Source organism: Schistocerca nitens, chromosome 2 (genome assembly GCF_023898315.1).
Source record: "Schistocerca nitens isolate TAMUIC-IGC-003100 chromosome 2, iqSchNite1.1, whole genome shotgun sequence".
Classification (NCBI taxonomy): Eukaryota; Metazoa; Arthropoda; class Insecta; order Orthoptera; family Acrididae; genus Schistocerca; species Schistocerca nitens.
This window is the reverse complement of record NC_064615.1, coordinates 23,336,203-23,351,979: the sequence shown is the minus strand read 5'-3', so window position 1 is coordinate 23,351,979 and position 15,777 is coordinate 23,336,203.

Here is a 15,777-nt window from a genome sequence, read left to right as displayed (position 1 = left end):
GGTCGAGCAGTGCGAGGGGACGCCTATGCGGCCCGTGCTGTGGGTTTGGTTCCCCCAGTCGCCTGATGAGGGGGTTAATCGAAGACTCCAGCTTAGCATGAAATCGACGGGCGATGACTTGATGGCGCTGCACGACCTCCAGCTCGTTGGCGGCGTCATGTGGGTAGCGATGCGGGAAACGCGCAGGAACATGATAAATCCGGCGCAGGATCTTGTTTTGCAGCGTCTGCAGCCGGGGAAGATAGGTGGGGGCTGCACCGCCCCAGACCTCACAGGCGTAGTCGAAAATCGGGCGAAGGTAGAGCCGGAAGATAAGGAGACCATTCGCTACAGATAAGGCGGAATGTTCATTTAACACAGGGTAGAGAGCACCCAGGCAGCAGTTGATTTTAGCCCGGACGACTTCAATATGGAGCTTCTTGTCCAGGAGGACGCCAAGATATTTCACCATCACCTACCATGGGAGGTCGGTACTGTAAAGTCGCAGCTGGCGGCGGGGCATCGATCTCTTCCACGTGAAAATGATGGCTTGCGTCTTAGCGGGATTGAGGCCGATACGCCATTTGGCAGCCCAGTCTTCCAAGGCATTGCAGGCACTCTGTAGTCTGGGAACTAAGACCTCTGTCCACCGGCTGCGAGAGTAGATTACTGTGTCATCCGCATAGACGGCCTTCTCCACACGAGGCAGCGTTGGAAGGTCAGAAGTGAAGATGGTGTACAACACGGGCCCAAGGACAGAGCCCTGGGGAACCCCTGCAGCAATGGGGCGTGCCGTGCAGAGCGCGTCACCCACCTTAACACAAAAGGTGCGGTCCCGAAGATAAGTGGCGATAAGCTTCACCAGGTGGACCGGGAAGCCGAAGCGGTGAAGTTTACACAGCAGACCCTCAAGCCATACGCTGTCGAAGGCTTTCTGAACATCAAGGAAGACAGCCCCACAGAACTCCCGCCGGTTGAAAGCTGTGGTGATGTAATCACACGAAGGACTTGCTGTGCGGTAGAGTGTCCGAGGTCCGCGCCCACCAGACGCGGCTACATTGTCCCTCTCTGGTCGCCGGCGTTCCCTCCGCCGTCCGCGCCCGGCCTGGCCGTCTTCTGAAGTCGAGTTCATGATCTGGGGTGTGTCAGATCCAGTCTCTAATGTCCGACACCTTGTCTCACGGCTGTTCTCTCGGTCTCCACTTCTATTTCTTGTAGAATCCCGGAGTGTCCTGCGTTGAGTTTTCACAAGCTCAAGCGCTGGATTCCAGGCAGTGCTGATTTGGTATCCCGAGTCACGGTCGATTAGATTGTCTGTGATCTTAATCTCAATGGCTTCTTTAATGACACTGTCGCAAAATCTTGAGGTCTGTGTCACAATCTTGGTGTCATTGTAATCCATTGAATGCCCAAGTTCCAGACAATGCTCTGCTATGGCTGATTTAGTTGCCTGCCTGAGTCTGGTATGTCTCTGGTGTTCTTTACACCTGATGTCCACAGTTCTGGTGGTCTGGCCAATGTATGACATCCCACACTGGCGTGGTATGTTGTAAATACCTGGCTTGCATAGCCCCAGGTCATCTTTTACATTGCCCAGTATAGCCCCAATTTTGGTGGGTGGGCAAAATATGCTCTTGGTGTCATATTTCTGGAGAATCCTGCTGATCTTGGCAGAGATAGGTCCAGCGTATGGCAGGTATGCCATCTTCTTTGCCTCTTCTGGTTCTTCTTCTGGATCCTTTGGCCGGTTGGCAGGTTGAAGTGCCTTCTCGATATCTCGAGAGGAGTACCCATTCCTGCTGAACACTGATCGTAAGTGTTCTATTTCTGTGGCCAAACTATCAGGATCTGACAGAGTTTGTGGTCTGTAGACCAGTGTTTTGAGCACTCCATTCTTCTGTGCCGGATGGTGGCAACTGCTGGATTGTAGGTATAAGTCAGTGTGCGTAGGACTTATACCTAAAATCCAGCAGTTGCCACCATCCCTCACAGAAGAATGGAGTGCTCAGAACACTGGTCCACAGAGCACAAACTCTGTCAGATCCTGATAGTTTGGCCACAGAAATAGAACACTTACGATCAGTGTTCAGCAGGAATGGGTACTCCTCTCGAGATATCGAGAAGGCACTTCAACCTGCCAACCGGCCAAAGGATCCAGAAGAAGAACCAGAAGAGGCAAAGAAGATGGCATACCTGCCATACGCTGGACCTATCTCTGCCAAGATCAGCAGGATTCTCCAGAAATATGACACCAAGAGCATATTTTGCCCACCCACCAAAATTGGGGCTATACTGGGCAATGTAAAAGATGACCTGGGGCTATGCAAGCCAGGTATTTACAACATACCACGCCAGTGTGGGATGTCATACATTGGCCAGACCACCAGAACTGTGGACATCAGGTGTAAAGAACACCAGAGACATACCAGACTCAGGCAGGCAACTAAATCAGCCATAGCAGAGCATTGTCTGGAACTTGGGCATTCAATGGATTACAATGACACCAAGATTGTGACACAGACCTCAAGATTTTGCGACAGTGTCATTAAAGAAGCCATTGAGATTAAGGTCACAGACAATCTAATCAACCGTGACTCGGGATACCAAATCAGCACTGCCTGGAATCCAGCGCTTGAGCTTGTGAAAACTCAACGCAGGACACTCCGGGACTCTACAAGAAATAGAAGTGGAGACCGAGAGAACAGCCGTGAGACAAGGTGTCGGACATTAGAGACTAGATCTGACACACCCCACATCATGAACTCGACTTCAGAAGACGGCCAGGCAGGGCGCGGACGGCGGAGGGAACACCAGCGACCAGAGAGGGACAATGTAGCCGCGTCTGGCGGGCGCCGGTCCGCATCATCAGAGTGTCGTCTACTTAGGAAAGGTAGTTTTTACCAAGGAGGCATTTACTACTAACATCAGATTACAATAAGGAAATAAGGTGCTTCACGTTTATTTATATGTCATCTGCAGGCGGTGCGTCTGGAGGGCGCGGACCTCAGACGGAACACACGACACGGCGCGGACCGATTAGGGAGCGCCCAGCACGAAACAGAAGTGGAAATCATAGTAACAGTCAGGAGATAGAGTACCCAACATCTCAGATCGGGTCTGACACATCTCAGACGACTACCACATCAGTTGAGGACGGCCAGAACGGGCGCCGACGGCAGTCAGAACATCCGCGACTGGAGGGGTCCGTTGAAGCCGAGTCTGGCGGGCGCGGACCACAGATGGAACACTCGACCCGGCGCGGACAGATTAGGGAACGCCCAGCTCCTCCCAGGCATAAATACTGGACTCGATCGACCCAAGGACCAGTCTCAGGTAGCACCTGAAGAAGACAGCGAGGCACGCTGTTGAAATATCGTGCGAGAACGACGCGAACATCCGGCTGGATTCCCGAATATCCAAGATGTCAACAGATCGGCGGGAAAGCATGAAGAATTACAACTGAAACTTTATTTGTTTATGTTGTTATCAGTATGACTCTATCGTATATTGTAAGATACTATAATTTCACAGTTTTTATGTCTAGAAGAAAGGTACCTACAGTCTTCTCTATCTGTTATTAGTCAATTGTTAGTCTGAAATAGGCTGGATACATTGTATTATTATTCGTCCAAACTGCATCACCAGGTTTTCAGCTACCTTCATAATATTTTCACACATCATTGTTTTCCTAACACTGTGCACGAAATTGTGTTTAGCCTTGGGAAGTCAGCTCTGATCACTGAAGAACCGTAGTATTATCATCGAGCCATAAAAAACCATTATTTTTAATTACAGAGATGCGTACCAGTGAACGCATCTCCTAATCTTGCATTCCTGTTGAACCCTCTTTACATGGGCAGCAGTCGACTTTTAACTCATAAACTGTTTTTGACTTGCTTTCATAAACTTTATTGTAGTTCTCTCAGTTAGACAAACGCTGATCCCGTGTTCCTTCGAATCTGTTTAATCCTCAGTATCATTTCCAGTATTGTAGGTGGAAGAAATTCATGGACTCCTATTGTTTTCAAAGTGTCGAGGGTGTAGTAACAAAAGGACACTCCTATTTTATTTTGGAACAATTTTTGCACAAGTTTCATGGCTACGCAATTTTAATATTCAAACCCCTAGTGTCAGTTCAATACAGCCGTTTCAGTCGAGTATGTTGCATAATATGCTACTGACGCCGTCAGCTAAATATTTGGAAATCGCGTCATGTTAAATTGTGATATTCGATGGCCTCGAACAGAAACTGTTTTGGCTACGCTCGTTTAATATTCAAGCACGTAGCGTCAGATCAATAGAGCCATTTTAGTCGAGTATGTTGCACAATATGCGACTGACGCCGTAAGCAAAATATTTGGTTATCGCGTCATGTTAAACTTGATACTCGTTGGCCTCCGAGACAAACTGTTTCTTCGTTTGAGACTTCTCCATACAGCGACGTCTTAGAAGGTTAGCATTTCAAAAGAAAGTGCAACCGTCTGAGTGATGTGGGGAAGGCGAATGCTCGACTTCGTTTTATTGGGAGAATTTTGGGACATCCAATAAAGACATGGCGTATGAAAGCTAGTGCGACCCATTCTTGAGCACCGTTAGAGTGTTTTGGAGCCCCACAAGACCTGATTAAAGGAAGACATCGTAGCAGTTCAGAGGCGTGCTGGTAGATTTGTTAGAAATAGCTTCGATCAACGCAGAAGTATCACGGAAATACTTCGTGAACTCAAATGGGAATCCCTTTACGAATCAAGACACTTTTTTCGCGAGGTAGTACTGCGGAAAATTAGAGAACCGGCTTTTGAGGCCAACAGCAGAACTCTTCTACTGCTGCCAACGTACATTTTGCAGAAGGGAGACGAGAAATTGCGGGTCGTACGGAGGATTTTAGACATTCGGTTTCCTCTGGCTCTGTTGACGAGCGGAACAGTGAAGAAATGCCTAGTAGTGGTGCAATGTACCCTCCGTCATGCACCGTACATTGGCTTACGGAGATGTCTGTTGATATCGATATAGATTATCGAATTTTCCTTTTTCTTAACCACTGGGAGCAAAAACTTTCTTTGTTAGTCTTTCTTCACACTGTTTTGTAGCGACCTCCCTAGATTTCCTTTCCTTTGTCAAGAGGTTGACACCTCTTCGTCTGGAGCAACATTGACACACATCTCCCTTTTATATGCTGCGCAATCTCTATCTTCCACTATATTATTTTTCCCTCCTCCATGTCTCCATCTACCAGAGTCGAAGTTATTTTATAATGATTTAATTCGAGTCTTGTCGTCTTCACACTTCTTCTACAAAGTGACTTTTGTAGTTTATATTTCCTCTCCAATTCCACTGTTAACTTCACATTTTCTATTTTGGCAGCCCTTTTTATTTTAAAGTAACACATGTCATATGCTTGTATTCTCTTCTTTTCTAATTTTCACACTTACCGACGTAAATTCGCATACACTCCATTCTCAAACAGAGGGCAATATTTGTTAGTCACAGAGTAAGGAAGCTCTCTTTGACTGTGCTAGACTGCTTCTTGTTCTCTTGTTGCTCGTACATAATGAGTTATTTTGCTTTCACAGAAGCAGAACTTCTTGACTTTATCTAATACGTGTTCCTCAATTTTCATTTAAAATTCATTGCTGTAATTCTTGTTTCTGTCTGTCCTTTACTCAAAGTCCGTATTCTGCCCTCAGTAGACTTCACCACCACACTCATGAGACTTCCAATTACTCTTGTACACAGAAGGCAGTAGCGCTTCAAGTGAATCTTATTTTTGATATCCTTCACCGTGGAGTAAATAGAGGAGGTGGAAATCCAGACAAGAGCAGGACTTCGTTTACGAAGCGCCGGAGCGTTGCAGACATCTTCTCAAACATTGCAGATACCACAAGCGACACCTGTACGCCGCGGTAAGCGTTTCTGATAAAATTCGGTGCGAGAGACGTATTACCTCTTCGCACACCTTGCAAAACGGCCATAACACTTCAATTAGAGAAATTAGATTACTCTAGGAGACGTAGCAGAAGTCCTCTTCCCCCGCTCCTTTAGCGAATGGAACGGGAAACAGGAAGCAATTTTCAAGCTCTCCGAACTATCTTCCTCCACAATACCTTTTACACCTTGTGTTAACATTTGTAAACAGCCACCAGATGTTCTCAACGATGTTATTAATTATTCTGCATCATCTTTTTGCTACTAATATTGATAGTACAATTTCGAACTTCACTGCAAGTGCTCTTACCGGAAGTAAGATTTTTGAGATACAATTGACTTTGTAACTATTAATAGGGGATGATCAATTCCAAGGTTGTTACTGAGAAACGGAATTCTGCGATCATTCTCTGGAGATCAGGCGATGCCGACTGGTGGTCTTCTGCCACGTACAGTGTCATGCACGTGCTGTATGGAGGAACATGGAATCAGCACACCGTCCTCTCGGCCACTGTAGACGTTTAGACCTTGGAGTCGCTCATTCTCAGTCACGGGTCTTCTTCAATTGGCATCACGAAGCTGAGTGCAACCTCGTCCACTCCTCACACCAAGGAAAAATCTTTGGCATTACCGGAAATCGATCCCGGGTCTTCTACAAGGCAGCCATCTCCACTGACCACTCAGCTACAAAAGTGAACACGCTCTTACTGCATTGGTATATAGAGATATTGGTTAATTTGCATGTGGATAATCGAAAGTGACAGAAATTAAAGTTGTTCAACTTAGGAGCTGTCGGTGTTGTGCACATGACTTTTCTCATATACTGAAAAGTTATGCAGTGCCTCTACTACAATTGACCTATTACAGCGTAATAGGTATATAAGGGGTAGTCAAAGATTTAAACCAGGACGTCCTAATATGTAAGTCCGCAGGCTTTCGTGGCCGTTGTCACTGAAGTTAAAATCATCTGGGTTATTAGGCCGCGTCATGTGTCTTCTAAAATGTTCGACGTTTCGACCTCTCTGCTGGGAACTTCCTCAGGATCTTTTGGTGTCCACTACTGCTAGAACACTAGCACATTCTAGAAGAAACATGACGCGGCCTAATAACCCAGAAGATTTTAACTTCAGGACGTCGTAATGTCATCTGTCTTTTAGCTACAGACTAACTTTGCGCCCGCGGCTTCACTCGCTCGCTGCACATATTGTTTCGTCCGTTTTTCATTGATGGAATTTTTATGTTGTCTACAAATTGCAACACTTCAAAACTGTTCACACTAATTCGGGTCTAAGAAGCAAGGTATTTTTCGAATGAATTTCTGACCGAGAAGCGATTATGGTAGCTGATGTTCAATATTTTACTTAATCACGCTTTTCTCGTTCTGGTGGCAACATTTTCATATAACCTTTCATTCCCTAACATATATTTCTTTATAGCTAACAGCGAAGTGAAACACCAATTTTAACAGATTTTCCTTTAAGCATTTTTAATATAAAGAAATAAGTTCTTAAAAATTTTCATCCTCTATTTTAACCACTTAAGCGCTCAATTTTCAAAAACAATAAAACTCGTAGTTTTTTTAAATTTATAGCAGAGAAGACATACGAATTCTCATAGATTTAGCCTTGAAAATACTTTCATAATGAAGTAATTCCATAAAAATTTTCGTCATCCACTCCCTGAGGTGGTTGAGTTTCTAAAAACACTGAAACACTATATTTTGTTTCTAACCTAGAAGTCAAATACCAGTTTCCATAATTGTAGCTTTAAAATGTTTTAGTAGTTCTTTAATACTGATCTATTTTCAAAAAACTTTAACCACTATTTTATAGTGGAGGTCAATCGCCTGTTTTTATCGATCGATTGGTCAGTCGATTATTCTTTTTCGTTCAGTCGGTTTTTTTCAGTCGAATGTAACAACCGAATGAAACTAGTCTCTGCGCCCATGTCAGGTATACGAATATTATCACTCAGTCACCGTATCTCAGAGGTTTCACTCAGTGTGAGAGAACCGACTGAAACAAGTCTCCGTAGGTTGTGGTCGTTAAATGAATGTTTTCGATCACCTAACGGGTTTGAGTGATATTATTTACATACTTTTTCAGCGTTTTCGGTTATACATGACCCATAACTAGGGTTGAAAAGTCTTTTAGAGACAAATAAAGGATCTTGTTTCAAGGAGAAGTGAATAAAAAGAACATTTCTAAAATTAAGGCATATTCGAAGTGTATCTACATACTTACTGAAAGAAGTATTTTCGTACTTGTGGCATTAAATATCAATTTTTCCTTGGCTTCAAAAGTTTAATATCTGGCGTTGCACTGTGAATTTGTGTATTTATAAATGAACAATCACTTTCTAAGACGTTTTCATTAGCTCGGTTTCTTGTCGGTTTTTTCCGTACAAATTTTGCAATTGATTTTAAACTAGCTTCCCAACAAGCTAGACACTTAAGATTTTCATGATAGTTCAGAACTGGATGACATTGCAATATTAACTTGATTTCGAATCTGGTGTGTGGTGGACGGTACTTTTTTTCATCTGTCTGCCTGTTCGGTATAAATTTTGCCACTGATTTTAAACGAACTTGTCCATGAGCTAAGGACTTGAAATTTTCAACTTAACTGACAGCTGGATGACAATGCAACATTAACTTACTTTCCTTTCTGGTGTGTGGCGGAGAGAAGATACTTAGTGTACCACTTCTGTTTCCCAGTTTTCTTGTTCTGTTCGCGAATGTTTCTCGGTTAAAAATGACTACTGGTAAGGTTACCTGTGAGCTCAATTCTCTCTCACGTCTACATTCGCGGTCTTTTCGTGAAATGTGTAGGAGGAAACAACATCTTGGTTGACTCAGTTGAAGAGAAACTGAAATAAACCTGAAGTTCACCACATGTCTCCGTTGTAATCTCATCAAAATGTTTGAAATAAATTGAAAAAAATTCACGAACACAAGACTAAAAAGCAGAAAATAGCTATTTAAATAGAGAATCTTTTTAATATAACACGGTTTTAGCATGGACTGATAAATATTAAAATATAATCAAGCCTGTAACAGTCTAAATGTTGATAAATGTAACAAATCAGCAGTAACAACTCACATTAAAGACACAGGCCACCCTTTGAACATCGAAGACAACCTCGAAATTTTACACAAAATAAGAAAAAGTAAAAGAATGGATAACGTGGAAGAAAAGGAAATTTTCATACATAATACAAATCATGGAGTTAACATTCTTCATTAAATAACCGAGTTCAAAAACTCAAAATTCTTCAACAGTCTTAAGCTACTTCTAACTCAATAGATTCAAGATGTCTCAATGTAAATAATTGACTACAAATCTGTCAATAGCAAGAATATCGATACAAAACCTCTAGAATCGATACAGACTCAAATGCTACAGGCCGCCGTCTTTTGTTGTGTGCATAACGTTTACATATATGTCCAAGCAATTTGGGCAGTGAATTACGTTGGCAATCAGTGATAAAATAGAACGTGCAATAGTGTAAAATTAATCAACAGCTCCGCCATTACACCTGTGATGCAACTGGAGCAGCAAGATAATGAAATCGTAAGTGATCAACTGTCGTATAAAAGCCTTTCACACGATTTTCTTAAAAAATAACTGATGCAAATCTACCCGCATCCTATACAGGCTGTAACATCACACATAGTCTACCACAAGAAAGGATACGAGCAGAAAACATCACTGATTTCGATTTCTAGCCCTTCACTGCCCCGCTCCTCTCCCCCAAATGCCACACCAGCCGCTACAGTAATAAACAATGGACAAAGAGATCTAGATTAATCTAGTTTAAAACTGTTTATTTTTAAGTAACATTTCTCTGCATGTATGCATGTATAAACGCCTGAAAATGAACAGAACATGTTCGAAACACGTCGTATTATGTTAGATTAAACATAAAATAAAAAAAGTGATTGGTAGCAGAAATTAGAAATAAATAATTATCCCACACAGTCACGATTCACAAACATAGCAATTATGGCCGAGACTAACGTAGTTTTTTTATTTGTAACCGAAAAACCAAATACCAATTTTCATAGATTTAGCTTCGAAACTACTTTAGTAGTTCTTTACTGATGATTTATTTGAAAAACCAATTCACTCACTATTTCACCTTCATAGAGGACTACAGTAGATGATAAACACCGTCTCCCAATTTCAAGTTTTTAACTTTAGCAGTTTTGCCTCGGCGATGATGATTCAGTCAGTCAGGATATTGCCTTTTAATTACAGGGTAATCCAAAAAAACATGTTTACTAACTGACATGGTACATCAGACATACAAGGATTAATAGTTACATAGGAAGCGGGGATCGCAAACGCCCTGACACGGTGCTATGGTCACGTGTGGGCTGGTATCTTCGGAGAATGTTTAATTGGACTGTGCATTCTCCCGGACTGACTTCATACTCGCACTAACGTCGTATTCCTGCGAGAAGTTCTGCCGGACATGCCGAATGATGTTTCCAGGCCTATTTGTCGCCCATTCTATTTCAGCACGACGGATACTCCGCGCATTGCAGGAGACAACTGAGGGAGCATCTGCAGCCAACTTTTTCCGACAGCTGAATTAGTCGCAGGGGTCCAGTCGCATGGTCACCACGATCATCCTTTTTGTCCCCAACCGACTGTCTTTCCTGTGGCAGAATCTGAAGCTCTTTGCGTATATCTCCGGAAGACCGTGTGGCCAGGGTTGTTGCGGCAGCAGAATGTCTTCGAGAATCACCAGGTATCTTTCAGAAGATGCGTCGCTCAATTCAGCGTAGATGCCAGGCGTGTTTCGATGCAGCTGGAAAAAAGTTTGAGCATATTCTGTAGTGGGCGTCCATTTGTACCATTTAACTAAATAATTGCGACGCCATTTAGTAGTCCTGGATGTCCTTTGCGACCTCCAGTTCCTATGTTATTACTGATCCTTGTTGTATGCCAGATGTACCAGTCATATTTTTTGGGTCACCATGTATCCAATCTTGATTTCAACTAAAAGTGCAGCTACCATCACAGTGTTGACGTTAGTCGTGTGGACTCAGTTATAGTGACACATGTTCCAGTGTAACTTAGGCACGTACATACATACATATATATATATATACATATACATATACATCATATATATATATATATATATATATATATATATATATATATATATATATATATATATATATATTATCTCTATCCAATCTTTTACATAAGGGCAATGAAAATAGAGGGCGTTAGGTATCCAATGTGATGTAATGTGACACTATATATAGTGTATATAGTGTGTTTTATTACAATTACTATTCGAATTCGCTGTTTTTATGTATAATTTTTTTATCCTAACCCAGTTTTTCATTTAAGGACATTAAATAGACGGCACTGCCTATCCAGTTACATCCAAACAGATGTTAGCTGTATGGAAAAAATTATAGTGTGTTTTATTACAATTACTATTCGAATTCGCTGTTTTTATGTATAATTTTTTTATCCTAACCCAGTTTTTCATTTAAGGACATTAAATAGACGGCACTGCCTATCCAGTTACATCCAAACAGGTGTTAGTTGTATGGAAAAAAATGGAGTAACAAATTGGTGTATTAAATATAAGTTAACATTTTTACTTATTTTTATAGCCTAAATGTAAACCATAGTCATCATATACTTGCGTTGATGCACTATGTGATGAAATTTTGAAGCAGGTGTCTTAGCTGCACAGGAATGTAACATTCAGTAAAATACTTATAAGACGTTTATAAGCCAGTTTCGAGCAATATAAATGCCATGCATTGATGTTAACCACTATGTTACAAAATATACCATCTACAAATGCTGAACATGCTGTTTTCATTTTTATTTATAGCGTTTGTGTTCGCTTTGATATTGTCAGAACGTTACCACACAGGAATGGATCCGTTTACTTTCCCCCACGGCATCATCAGCGCCAACCGACTAGAAGCCTCTTGAACTAGTTAGTTTGTTGCTACCATTTGGTTTCCCCCTATGCTTTGCGTCCGTATCCGTTCATTAGTCTATTTTTACTTTTGTCGTCGACACTTTCTTCTCTCTGTCTCTCTCTCACTCTCTCTATTCTCTTTCTCTCTCTCTCTTTCTCTCTCTCTCTCTCTTTCTCTCTATTCTCTTTCTCTCTCTCTCTGTGTGTGTGTGTGTGTGTGTGTGTTCATCGCCGCTTACTTGCGGTTCGTTCTCTTCTTGTCGTACCCTCCGTCTTGCTGTACAACCTCCGTCGTCACCGCCACCGCCTCCGTCTCTGTCGTAGAGTTCATCGTCACCGCCGCCACCGCAGCCTCCTCGTCGCCTCCATCTGCTTGCCTTCGTCTCCAGCTGCCGTCATCACATCATCTCCAACATCACAGAGGCCGTGCTACACCATCTCGACAATGCTGCGCCGCTGGTATGTATCAACCTTCTACTCCAGCTGTGACCGACAGTCCAACCACCTCCCTCCAATGCTCCCACCATCACTAGATGGAGTGCTTCCTCCGGTCTACCACCACATGTCCACCCTTCACCCTCCCTCCCCCTACCTAGAGTTTCATCCTCCATCCACACTCTGATCAGCCACCTTCACCTCTCTGTAACACCTTCGCTACCATTAAATTTTTCATTCACCTATCCTCCATTCTCACCCTTCCCGCTATTACTACTACCCCTGAAACACCTGCACTAGTTACATCGCGCTGCTCCACTGTCGCTACACCAGACGTCACAATGCCATCCACTGGCAGCTGCGCTGACTCCATCACATTGATAGGACCCGTCTAAATTCCTAAACCCCAAATTCCTCACCCTCGAAACCAGAAAGTACATTTCCCACATTCCTATCACCAAAATCATTTTCCCCAAAGACTCAGTCCTCATCAAATCAACCAATCACAACTTCCATACAGGTTTTCTCCTCAAATGGTTATTCTTGGGAGTAAGCTAATACTGTTAACAAGAAATGACAGTCAGGAATATACTGAGAGGCGAATGTCAGAGTACCCAGAAGTCTACAAGGGGTTCGTGAACTTACACCACTTATTGCCCGAACCACCCATTTATGAGCCAAAAATATCCCTTCAGAATGGGAAGAGTTACCTCAAAATATAATACCATGCGAAAATAAGAAAAGTAGACTAATTTTCGTGTCGAACGATCACACACTTCATATACAGTTCGAATAGTAAAAATGGCGGCATTAAGTCTTTGAACAAGATCCTGAATGTGGGCTTTCCACGACAGTTTACTATCTATCTGAACACCTAGAAATTTGAAGTGTTAATGATATGCCCATTCTGTGAAATTAAAACGTCATGTTTTGTTGAATTGTGTGTTATAAAGTGAAAAAACGGAGTCTTACTGTGATTTAGCGTTAGTTTATTGTACAAACCATGAACTTATGTCATGAACTGCACTATTTGAAACTGATCCAATGTTGCACACAACATCCTTTACTACCAACGCAGTGTCATCAGCAAACAGAAATATTTTACAGTTACCAACAATACCAGAGGGCACGAAATTTATATAAATAAGGAACAGGTATGGCCCCAACACTGATCTCTGGGCACCCTCCCACTTGACTGTACCCCACTCAGACCTCACATCACAGCCATTCTCAACATTGTGAATAATGAATGGTTCAAATGGCTCTGAGCACTATGGGACTCAACTGCTGTGGTCATAAGTCCCCTAGAACTTAGAACTACTTAAACCTAACTAACCTAAGGACAGCACACAACACCCAGCCATCACGAGGCAGAGAAAATCCCTGACCTCGCCGGGAATCGAACCCGGGAACCCGGGCGTGGGAAGCGAGAACGCTACCGCACGACCACGAGATGCGGGCTGTGAATAATGACCTTTCGCTGTCAGTATATGGCATAGCTCCATTCAGTAATTCAAAACTACCCTCCAAAGTTGTGCGTTCAATTAATGACTCAACTATTAGAAATTTCAGAGAAAATCTTCAGCAGTTAGACTGGGATGAGGTACACAAGGAACCCAATGCTAATTTAAAATATAACTTATTTCATGATACACTTGTAAGAAAATTTGAAAACTGTTTCCCCAAGAAAGTAGTGAAATCTAATTATAAGAAACCTTGCAAAAAACCTTGGCTTACTAAAGGAATAAAAACATCTTGTAACCACAAAAGGGAACTGTATCTAACAACAAGAAAGAGTAATGACCCAGAAACAGCCAAATATTATAAAAACTACTGTGCGACATTAAGAAAGGTTATTAAAAAGTCCAGAAGCATGTGCATCATGTCTGAGATTAATACCTCTGATCACAACATCAAAACAATTTGGAATATTATTACAAGGGAGACAGGGCAACCGAGAGTACAGAATGACGGCATCACCATCAGAGTGAATGGAAACTTGATAAACAACAAGCCAGAAGTCGAAAACATTTTGAATAATCATTTTTTACATGTTGTAGGGAAAATAGGATCTAAATGTTCATTAGAAGAAGCAAGGTAGTTAACGGAAGAGGCCTTACCCACACCATTTGATACAATTGAAATTCAACCCACCTCTCCTTCTGAAATTAGGAAGATCATAAACTCTCTCAAGAATAAAAGCTCACATGGAATTGACGGCATTTCCAGCAGGATAATAAAAGTTTGTTCCCAAGAAATAAGTGGGATTCTTAGCCACATATCTAATAGCTCTCTGAAGCAGGGTATTTTCCCAGATAGACATAAGTATGCCATTGTCAAACCACTGCACACAAAAGGGAATACGTCTGATGTCAACAACTACCGCCCAATCTCCCTTCTGACTGCCTTATCCAAAATTCTTGAAAAAGTAATGTATTGTAGACTAGCTTCACACCTTTGTAAAAATAAAGCTTTAACAAAATGTCAGTTTGGTTTCCAGAAGAGTTTCTCAACGGAAAATGCTATATACACTTTCACTAGTGAAATATTAAATGCTCTGAGTAACCGGAAGTCACCCGTTGGAATATTTTGTGATCTATCAAAGGCTTTTGATTGTGTAAATCATGGAATACTTCTAGATAAGCTCACGTACTGTGGTATGAATGGGACAGTGCTCAAATGGTTTAAATCATACCTAACTGGAAGAGTGTAGAAAGTTGAAATAAACAGTTTACATAATATGCAAAAAACTGGTGATTTCTCAGACTTGGGAACAATCAATAATGGGGCGCTGCAAGGTTCGGTCTTGGGTCCTCTGCTGTTCTTAATATGTATTAATGACTTGCCATTCTATATTCACGAAGATGCAAAGCTGGTACTTTTTGCCGATGATGCAAGTATAGCTATCACACGCAACAGACAAGAATTAACTGATGAAATTGTAAACGATGTTTTTCAGAAAATCATTAAGTGGTTCTCTGCAAATGGGCTCTCATTAAACTTTGATAAAACACAGTATATACAGTTCCACATAGTAAATGGAATGACACCACTAATAAATATAGATTTCGATCAGAAATCGGTAGCTAAGGTACAATATTCAAAATTTCTAGGTGTATGCATTGATGAGAGGTTGAACTGGAAAAAACACACTGAGGATCTGCTGAAACGTTTGAGTTCAGCTACCTATGCTATTAGGGTCATTGCAAATTTTGGCGATATACATCTGAGTAAATTAGCTTACCACGCTTATTTTCATTCTCTGCTTTCGTATGGCATCACATTCTGGGGTAACTCATCACTGAGTAAAAGAGTGTTCATTGCACAAAAGCGTGTAATCAGAATAATTGCTGGAGCTCATCCAAGATCATCCTGCAGACACTTATTTAAAGAGCTAGAAATCTTCACTGTAGCCTCACAGTATATATATTCACTTATGAAATTTGTTATTAACAATCCGAACGAATTCAAAAGTAATAG